The 8,895-nt window shown below is 43.7% G+C and overlaps 1 long non-coding RNA gene across 1 annotated transcript; it reads left to right on the forward strand.

Annotated features, from left to right (window-relative positions):
* Positions 1-2,810: 2,810 nt before the first annotated feature.
* Positions 2,811-8,396, forward strand: LOC309372979. Its single transcript, XR_014169749.1, has 3 exons — positions 2,811-3,177; positions 3,865-3,961; positions 8,244-8,396. It is a non-coding gene; the product is annotated as an uncharacterized lncRNA (long non-coding RNA).
* The last annotated feature ends 499 nt before the right edge of the window (positions 8,397-8,895 follow it).

An 8,895-nucleotide genomic window follows, 5' to 3' on the forward strand; every position in this document is an offset into this window, starting at 1 on the left:
CGTTTGGCAGCTTGGAAACTCCAGTGCTTGCCCATACATTCTAAAATAATCACCTAAGCGGATGGATGTACTTTGAGAAGCTTAGAAAGGAGAGGTTGAGATTTCTACTGACCGGAACAAATAACATGCCTTGCAGTGTTTCCAAATACATAAATATGTGATTTCTGGGGTCAGGCACTAGCAACATTCATTACACCCCATTGTATGGATCCTGGTAAGAACATGTCACAAAGGAAACAGACATCCTTCTACAGACTTCAAGGAAAGTAACAATTTACTTAACCTAAGAATTCAGCAGGTCACTGATTTTTTCCATTACATCTTCGGTTGGAGGTGGAGGGCAAGCACTGACTGGAGCTTTTCGGCGCGTCTTATATTAACAGCAGCAGTTTGCGCAGTGTATCGGGGCCATAAAGGAAAGCCAGATTATGATAATAAAGAGAAGAAGGATGTTGAGGAAGCAAGCGGTGTTCTCATCTGCCTCTCGGCTTGAGCTACAGCCCCTCCAAGTGCTTTAGAATTGGGATATTTGTGACCACCTTGGTAAAAGTTCCTGCTGTTTTTTGAAAATCCTGCAGGAAGGAGATCATGCTGTGTGGGGTAGCTAGACACTCAAAAGGCTGGGGTGATCTGCGTTGCGCATGCAACCATTTCAGTCTCATGAACTATCACAGTTACAGAGGCAACATCAAATTCATTCCACTCTTGTAAGAAACTGAACTTTCAGTGTTGAAGGACTTCCGATCTAGTACTCCCTCCCTAGAGAAGCTGGACTGGAACCCTCCTTGCTTGCTTTCCGTCGGCAGGTGAAGACTTTCTTGTTCCAAAAGGCTTTGGGGAACAGACGGCTGGTGTCATGCTGTTTTCATTGTAACTATGGGTATGTTTCAAACAGAATTTATAGGTGTGTTGTTGTTGTTCTTTAGTCATTTAGTCGTGTCCGACTCTTCGTGACCCCATGGACCACAGCACGCCTGTCTTCCATGCCATGCACTCCTGTCTTCCACTGCCTCCCGCAGTTTGGTCAAACTCATGCTGGTAGCTTTGAGAACACTGTCCAACCACCTCGTCCTCTGTTGTCCCCTTCTCCTTGTGCCCTCCAGCTTTCCCAACATCAGGGTCTTTTCCAGGGAGTCTTCTCTTCTCATGAGGTGGCCAAAGTATTGGAGCCTCAGCTTCACAATCTGTCCTTCCAGTGAGCACTCAGGGCTGATTTCCTTCAGAATGGAAAGGTTTGATCTTCTTGCAGTCCATGGGACTCTCTCCTCCAGCATCAATTCTTCGGCGATCAGCCTTCTTTATGGTCCAGCTCTCACTTCCATACATGACTACTGGGAAAACCATAGCTTTAACTATACGGGCCTTTGTTGGCAATTTATAGGTATACATCATTTTAATTCTATCAAATGTTTAATTGTATTTTAATGACTGATCTTTTAAAAAGCTTTTTAGCAGTTCTTGTTTTTAGATCCAGCTTTTAAATGAGAACTGGATCCTGTCTCTTCTACATCTCTAGCTCAGAAGCACCTGTTGTTCTCAAACCCTCCAAATGCCTCTATTTTCCAGGGACAGTCCCGGATTTACAGAAGCCGTCCCAGTTTCTGATTTGATCCTGGAATGTCCCACTTCTCCTTAGGACATCCCTAGTTTCTTTGGAGAAATGTTGGAGTGTATGGAGTTATGGGACCCCTGAGCCAAGGAAAACAACTTTTAGAAGGCAGTCAGTCCTGTATAGGGAAGTTTGCTAATGTTTGATGTTTTATCATGTTTTTATATATTTTGGAATATGCCCAGAGTGGCTGGGTCAAACCAGTCAGGTGGGCAGGGTAATAATAATAATAATAATAATAATAATAATAATAATAATATTAATAATGCATCTCTGTTTTCATTGGAGAAATGTTGGAAAGTATGTGTTCTGTGCTCACCAATGTGAACCACTATTTGGCACCTGTGTCCACTTGATCCCTTTGGGGGTTCTAATTGAAAACAAAATAAATACCACAAGTCGAAAATCTGTCCAAATCTGGTCTAAACCATCTACAATGCTACAAGGAAGATCAACCCTTCTAGGCTTATGAAAGTCCCATTTCAAGCTTAGAAAACACCTCCTCACCCCTGTTTTCTTCGTTTTAAATTAGAAAGCGAGATGTAAATACTCCTGAGATTCTCCGCTCCACAAGCTGTCAGAATGCCTCAGGATGTACCTCACACAGCTTCCTGAAACATCATTCTCTCAGCAGTGGTGAATCTCTGAACCTCTATTTATTTATTTTCTCATCCCTTTTATGTTTGCCCACCAAAACTCAGAGTACTGCATTGTTTTGATTCAGCCAGAGGGTATCTTTTATATGAATTCCTTTCTGACATGCTTTATGGATCAGCATAATTTATGCTGGGTCTTTAATCATGCATTACTTGAAAAGTATTATTATTATTATTATTATTATTATTATTATTATTATTATTATTATACCTTCTAAACCGCTGTCTCACAGCGGTTTACACATAAATTAAATTGCAAATAAAATAATTAAAAACACAAAAAACAACAGATACATTTAAAACAAAACAGAAACTAGAATGATAACCATATTCACCTAAAAAATGTTGTCCGGACAACCTTGTGATCTTAACAACATGATAATGTCGGGATATTGTGGGCACAATCTCCTCAGCCAGTTTGGGCACTGGTGAGGGATTATGGTGTTGCTGTGCAAAACTTCTAGAAGGTACCATGTTGACTACCCTGATGTAGGAGGAGAATCACATGACTGAGTTCTCTAATATGTGACAAGTTCAACAAATGGAATGCAAGATGCTGTGGGATGAATTAACTGAATCCCCTCCAGCCACAGGCTCAATCAGAACCGAGGCAAAATTTCTCTGAAGACATTTTTCTGAGAACATTTCTGAGGTGTCTCTTTTTCACATGCCCCTAGAATAACAAGGCCACTCTGCAGAATTCTCTCAGCATATTGCCTGCCATTTTCCGTGGCAGCTGCCATTCCACACACCTCTCTCTTTCGCACACACACCCTCTATCAGCATCCCAGAATGACTCAGGGCATCATGGTGGATACAAAATGGCGGCTCCATCGCCACCACAGTTGTCGCTGCCACTTGCAGAGATAGCAAAATTAAAAATTAGGTTTAAACAAAGAAGCTGTGCTAATGGTGAGCCTCGCCTTTGAGAAACTCTTTGAGAACATCTCCTCTCTGGCAGAGAAGTTTGGTGAAATGTTCCCCGCAATTTCTCTCTTCCACAAACAGGACTTCATGAGGCCTTTTATTCTGCACTTGTCTCGCCTCATGGCTCTTGTCAGCACCATCAGCAGGTGGCCCAGTCTCTTCTGTGATGTGACTCATTTCCCCTCAGTTGCCAAGTTCTCTAGACTTGTGGGCTCACAAGGCCTTCTTGAACATTCATGTATAGAAAATACTGTAATTAATATACTTCCTTCTCTTTTTATTCCAGCTTCCCTGAGGTTAAGTAGACTCTACTGCCAATAGATTTATGCATTTCAATGTGTGATTAGAAACAGAATTAATCTTATTTAGGTTGAGGGGGAAAAAATCAACAATTGAACAACCTAATCAAAGCATTTAAAGAACTGCCGGATTGTATATTATAAATCATAACATAATTAGAACTGAATTGATTTTTCCATTAACATGAAATTAAGACTAATTTCCTCATGCTATATTTACTCTAATATTCCCCAGATGCAAATGTGGAGTCGTAAAATGTTTAGTAAAAATGATCTTCTAATTGTTTCCTGGGTTGAGCCATTACATCATCACTTTGATTTCTTCTTCGATGCTTCTAAACAATGCTTCTCATCCTTTGTCTTTTCCTGACAGTGCAGTAAAGAGCAACCTTCAAATCCTGAAGACATTACAGCACGGCTGAGAGAAATATCATCCACTCCCCCTCGAAATTGCTTGCTTAGGAAACAATGTAAGTAAGGATATCAATTTAAGTTAATTCGCTTGATTTCATTTTATACAAGCAAGAGGTCTTCTGCTTTTCTCCTCAGCCAATGGTTCATATACCACAGTGGTGGGGAACCTATGGCTTAATGGCTCATTTAGGCCCACCAAGCAGCTCTATTTGGCGCACAGTGTTATCTCATCTATTTATTTTATAAGATGTCTTACCAACCCTTCACCGTAAGGTCTCAGGGGTAGGTTACTTCAGCACAGGACACAGTTATAAAAACAGATAAAACAAAGCTGCACTCTGGGCAGCTTCCAACAAATTCAAACACAATATTATAATAATAATAATAATAATAATAATAATAATAATAATAATAATAATAATAATTTATTATTTGTACCCTGCCCATCTGGCTGGGTTTCCCAGGCATTCTGGGCGGCTTACACAAGACCAAAAATACACTAAGATGTCACACATTAAAAACTTCCCTGAACAGGGCTGCCTTAAGATGTCTTCTGAATGTCAGGTAGTTGTTTATCTCTTTGACATCTGCTGGAAGGGCGTTCCACAGGGTGGGCGCCACTACCGAGAAGGCCCTCTGCCTGGTTCCCTGTAGCTTTGTTTCTCGTAATGAGGGAACTGCCAGAAGGCCCTCTGCCCTGGACCTCAGTGTCCGGGCAGAACGATGGGGGTGGAGACGCTCCTTCAGATATACTGGACCAAGGCTGTTTAGGGCTTCAAAGGTCAGCACCAACACTTTGAATTGTGCTCAGAATGTTCTGGGAGCCAATGTAGCTCTGTCAAGACCGGTGTTATGTGGTCTTGGCAGCTGCCCCCAGTCACCAGTCTAGCTGCCGCATTCTGGATTAGTTGTAGTTTCCGGGTCACCTTCAAATGTAGCCCCACATAGAGCACATTGCAGTAGTCCAAGCGGGAGATAACTAGAGCATGCACCACTCTGGCGAGACAGTCCACAATATGACATCATTCATTAAAAACCTCCCTTCAGATGTCTTCTAAAAGTCAGATAGTTGTCTATTTGTTTGACATCTGATGGGAGGGCGTTCCACAAGGAGGGCACCACTGCTGAGAAGGCCCTCTGCCTGGTTCCCTGTAACTTCGCTTCTCTCTCTCAGAGCTGGACTTCAGTGTTCGTGCTGAACGATGGGAGTGGAGATGCTCCATAATGTACATAATAATGTCCCTTGACTGTCAAAGAGTAGGGTAAAGAGCTGCATCTTTAGCATACAGTGGAAGCTGTACAAGGAAAATGCTAGGTGTGTCCCTGCGTGAGGGAGTTCCACAGCTTAGGAGCTGTCACAGAGAAAGCCTGCTCCCAGGTCTCCATTCACTACATTTTCAAGGTTGGTGGAACTACCAAGAGAGGCTCCTGCACCAATCTTAACACCACAGAAGAATAGATGTGGTAGGTGCTCTCATGGCCAGCCTCAATGTCTATAATCCTTGATCAGCTGCCCAGGCATAAAGTACTCAGGTAGGGTCCTCTGCCAATGCATTCCTTGGGGTTCCTTTAATTTTGTTTTCCTGACTCATCACCCTGAGCAGCAACAGGTGGATAGATGATGTACATTTCCTACACTGGTAAGGATGAGGGCCAAATTCATTCAGTTTGAATTTCATAGCGGACCAACCCAAATCAACACTTCCAAACTTGCTTGCAGATCAGAATGCAGCTATCAGTCAAATTATGCTCTTCTACATTTTGAGCAATGTACCTTCAATCCCCCAAAGTGTGTGCACATGGATTTTGCGAAAAACATGTACAAAAGGCAACTTTCGGAGGAAACTGCTTTGGGGAAATGTGTAGTTTAATGGAAGAATGTACAAAATGCATACAATGTACATGAAGATTTTTAATGCATTCTTTTGTAAACTCAGTGAAAAATGGGATGGAGCGTAACTACAACTGAATATTAGCAAGGGTGGCACAGAACGGACTTAGAATGAACCACCCATCTCTACCCATAACCTAGCCTTGCTCTGGAGCACTGGTGGGAGGGGGGGGGGCAGAATAAATTTATTTAGCCAGGCAATGCTGCTTCAATCACTGCCACTGCAACAGTGTAACCCTACCAAGTTCTGCTAATGAAGGAGGGACCTCACCAGAGGACATTTCACCCAGGGCCCCCTCAAATCTGGAGTTGGACCTCAGTACTCAATGGGTGGCGCTGTGGTTTAAACCACTGTGCTGCTTGGACTTGCCGATCGGAAGGTTGGCAGTTCGAATCCCCATGACGGGGTGAGCTCCCGTTATTCAGTCTCAGCTCCTGCCTACCTAGCAGTTCAAAAGCATGTCAAAGTGCAAGTAGGTAAATAGATATCGCTCCGGCAGGAAGCTAAACAGAGTTTCCATGTGCTGCTCTGGCTTCACCAGAAGCGGCTTAGTCATGCTGGCCACATGACCCGGAAAAACTGTCTGCAGAAGCAGACAAACGCTGGCTCCCTTGGCCTGTAAAGTGAGATGAGCACCGCTCTCCTGGGCCAGGGGTTAACCCGAGCAACGCAGTCCAGGTCCGGTCCCAAATCCAAGGATTCCACAAGGAGTCAGTCCAAGAGGCCCAAGGCAGGAAACTAGGCTAGGTCAGGCACAGGGTAACAGGCAGGTTGCAGCAATGTTGCTCCTGCAACCTGGGGCGGGGTCCAGCAGCCTTTTATCTCTGATGGTGTAACGGTCGGTCCTGATCCCCTGGTGACTCACCTCCCTGTCTCGCCCAAAGGCGAGCACTCCTCCTGCAAGTACTCAGGTCTCTCCTTCTCTCAGACCTCAGTCCCCAGATGTTGTTGGACTACAGCTCCCATCATCCCTGAGCTCTGGCCTTGCTAGCTAGGAGTGATGGGAGTTGTAGTTCAACAGGGGACCCACAGGTTGAGCAAGGCTGTCCTAGAGAGACACTGCCAGTAAGTTTAGGCATAACTGAGCTAAGCTGGTCTGACTCCGGACAAGGAAGCTTCCTGCATTCCTATGTTCTTAACACTCAGTTCATCTTCAAAATAAATAAGTGAAATGAAAGCTCTTTGTCGCGCTGAGAAATTCCTCTGCTAACCCTTCTCCTCATTCTCCATGCAGTGTTACATTCACTGCCTTAGGCTCTTCCTTTGCCTTCTTCTGATGTGAAGGGTTTTTGTTTTTTTTTTAATTCTTGGAGCATATGGCTGGGGAAATTGAGCGCTGAGACGCTACCTCACTCGAGCACGGACGCAATCAGATTTCTTGGGCTGTAATTTCATTTGCTCCAAAGGCCGCCCTTAATCAGCAAGGCAAGTTTTTTAACCAACCAGGATGGTTCCCTCCCCACTTTTTGTCAGCATAATGCGCTCTTGACCTTGAGTGCTAATTGGATCAAGTGCCCAGTGACCAACCCCAGGGAGCCTCCATGCCTCAAGACCACAGGAACGTATAAAGTAACTTGATGTAAATATTTAAAATAACACGATCGCCCTTTGCCGCAGGTAGAAGGAAATGAGAGAACAGAGATGGTGCAACTTTTATAAGGATAATACAAGCTTGAGGAGAAAAGGGGAAAGGCGGTGGGGGGAGGACAACTGAAAGTTGCATGGTTTTATCCTGGAGGAGAAATCCATGGAGGAGAAATCCATTTTAAATAGATTTATACCTGGAATTTGGTGGTCCTGACCCATTTGGATTTTGTTGGCAACTGAGCCTGGATAGCTCAGTTGGTCAGAGCATGGTGCTGATAACACCAAGGCTGCAGGTTCGATCCCCGTAAGGGACAGCTGCATATTCCTGTATTGCAAGGGGTTGGACTAGATGATCCTCAGGGTCTCTTCCAGCTCTCTGATTCTATGAAAGGGAATCACTCTAGCCACCGATCAGCTAATGGGCATCTTCAGGAGCCACACTCCCGTGTGAGTCATGTGACCCTCGTGAAATCACACACACACCCCAAAAAAACCACTAATGTGTGTATTAGGGAAACTTGCATGAAATGTCTATGTTAAGAGAAAATACTGATGAATTTTCATGAGGACTGGTTTTTTTAGGGGGGGGGGGGATTGCAAACTGATGTGGAAATGCGGAGAATGGAATTTAAGGTTAGAAAAATGAGAAACGGAGAGAAACCCAAACTGAGAAATTCACCAATCCCTAGCTGGCAGTTTCAGTGCCTAAGAGCAAAACGACAAGACTTTCATCCCAAACCAGCTCTAGATATGCTTAGTTATTTTAGTTAGTTAGTTAGTTAGTTAGTTAGTTAGTTAGTTAGTTAGTTAGTTTGTGTTATGGCACGAGGGGTGGTGGGGCCAGGTGATAGGAATACAGGTGATACTCCACACTCTCCCCTCCTGTGGTTCTAAGCATGAGAGAAGAAGAGCATCTGCACAGAGCTTCAGTGAATCACCTTATTTGTCAAGGCTGTAAGTCATAACATCTGTAGAAAACCATAAAAACAAAATAAAATTTACAATTCGGTGATTCGTAGTAAATTGTAGCATCGTATATCACAACAGCAGTCAATTATGTCTTCTGCTTCAACTCCTTGACATGCTTTGGTTGCTCCGCAAGCAAAAGGGGCAACGTCCTGAACCAAGCCAATATTTCTGGTCGCAAGTAGGGGCTCAATCAAGTAGGGTCCAGATCCCTGTATGGGACAGCTGCATATTCCTGCATTCCAGGGGGTTGGACTAAAGGACCCTCAGAGTCTCTTTCAACTCTATGGTTCTATATGTAAGAGGCTTAGCAAATAATTATATTTTGGGAATGATTCATGTCCTTACGTAGCTGCATTGTTTTAGATCTTCTGGGTGTCCCAGGATATCATCATCATAATAATAATTTTTTTTATTTATATCCCGCCCTCCCCAGCCGAAGCTGGGCTCAGGGCGGCTAACAACAATAAAATAGTACAACATTCTAAAATCATTTCATTATAAAATTAATTCAAATCAAATTGACGGCAACCATTGGGCTAGAG

This window comes from Podarcis melisellensis (genome assembly GCF_964234715.1).
Source record: "Podarcis melisellensis genome assembly, chromosome: 1".
Classification (NCBI taxonomy): domain Eukaryota; kingdom Metazoa; phylum Chordata; class Lepidosauria; order Squamata; family Lacertidae; genus Podarcis; species Podarcis melisellensis.